We start from the raw sequence: 2122 nt of genomic DNA on the forward strand, positions 1-2122 counted from the left end.
ACATCTTTCTTTAGGTTGGGAAAGTTTTCTTCTATAATTTTATTAAATATATTTTCTGGGCCGTTGAGTTGCACCTCTTCTCCTTCTTCTACTCCAATTATTCTTAGGTTTGGTCTTTTTATTGTGTCCCATATTTCCTGAATGTTTTGTGATGAGAATTTGTTGGTTTTGCTGTTTTCTTTGATCAGTGTGTTTATTTTCTCTATGGTATCTTCAGTATCTGATATTCTTTCTTCTATCTCTTGTATTCTGTTGGTAGTACTTGTCTCTGTAGTTCCTGTTCGTTTACCCAGATTTTCCATCTCCAATCTTCCCTCGGTTTGTGTTTTCTTCATTACTTCCATTTCATTCTTCAAGTCTTGAACTGCTTCCCGTACCTGTCTGATTGCTTTTTCATGTTTCTCTTGATTTTCTTGGGTATCTTTAAGCGATTTATTCATTTCCTCTACCTTTTTGTTTGTAATCTCTAATTGTTTATGGCAGTTTTTCACCTCCTGCTTAAGGTCTTCTATTATTTTCATATAATTCACTTTTGAGTCGATTTCTTCTAATTCTTCTGGAGTAGGGTGTACAATTCTTCTTATTTCGGGATCCCTTGATTCTGGTGAAGTCATGTTGCCTTTCAGGTTGTTGGAGGAAGTCTTGCATTGGCGCCTTCCCATCTTCTCCTTCAAATGGAGCCAGGAGAGGCCTGGTATCTTGGTCCAGTCTTTGCTGTGACTGAGTCTCTGGATGTATCTCTTCAGTGTAGAAGCAGGGACCATCCCGTCGAGCTGGAACTCCTCAGCACCCAAACATGGACGACCGTCCAGATGGAACTCCTCAGCACCAATCTGGGTGGGTTGTGGATGCAAGCCCGATGTCTCTCCTGGTGCCCTGATCGGATCTCCTTGCTCCTTGGGTGGCTTGTAAACAAAGGGCCTACCTTGCTTGCTGCAGGCAGGCTATTAGGACAAAGGAGCTACCACCCTCCCGTTTGCCCTCCTGATTCAGATTCGGTCCCAGCCCCGGAACAGGCTGAGCTGGGAGATGTTATGTGGTCAAAGAGGGGAGGGAGTCAGACAGAGGGGGGGAGGGTTGTGGATGCAAGCTGGGTGGGATAGGAAGAGAGAGGAGGTATCGGGCAATATAGCCCCTGAGGATGACCAGGAAGTGTAGGAGGGATGAGGAACATCTGAGTTCCCGTCCCGGGCTGCTGCCTCGGTCAGAAACTCACTCACCCCAATGATGTCTCTCCTGGTGCCCGGACCGGATCTCCTTGTTGCTTAGGTGGCTCGTAAACAAAGGGCCCTACAAAATATTTTAAAAGACAATTTCTATCACTTGGCCTAGATCTCACGAATGGCTAGACTGGTGAACCAGTGAGCCCTAGTGATTATCCTATACCCAGATCCGACAGATGATATAAGTCTTTGGCTGCCACATGGCTCTTTTTGCTGTCTTGGAAACCTGAACTTATAGTTTAGATCCCAGTGTGTAGTAATAAGTGTGGCGGGGCTGCGTCCCCAGTGCCCAGGCCATCTGCTAGCTTATGCCCCGAAATAACAACGCACAAACTGTATTCATTCAAGCACTGCTTGGCCCATTTGTATCTAGCCTCTTCTAGGCTAATTCTCGCACCTGGACTAGCCCATTTCTAATAATGTGTGTAAGCACCCCAACGTGCGCTTATCGAGAAGATTCTAACCTACATCCATCCTGGGTTGGAGCTTTATCGCATATGCCCAGGAGAGCGAAGCAGGGCCTCTGCTCCAGAGAGCAGAGCTGTCGAGTCTGAGCTCACTTCCTCTTCCTCCCAGCATCCTATTCTGTTTACTCCTCCCACCTATGTTTTAACCTATCAGGGCCAAGGAGTTTCTTTATTGATTAACCAATGAAATCAACAGATTGATATATGACACTCCCACATCACTTTCCCTTTTTCTGTTTAACTTTAACGTAGCAAAATTACATATAACAAAACCGTTATCAAGTAAAAATTACAATAATCTATATCATAACTAAGGAAAACTATAACTATAACTATTCTTCAACTCCTTCAAAGACTCCAGAAGGATATAATATTACCTAAGCAAACAAGAAATCAGCAACTTTCAAACTCTAGAAATGACAGAGACATCTC

Source organism: Alexandromys fortis, unplaced genomic scaffold (assembly GCF_014885135.2).
Source record: "Alexandromys fortis isolate MF-2015 unplaced genomic scaffold, M_Fortis_MF-2015_v1.1 scaffold_400, whole genome shotgun sequence".
Taxonomy (NCBI): Eukaryota; Metazoa; Chordata; class Mammalia; order Rodentia; family Cricetidae; genus Alexandromys; species Alexandromys fortis.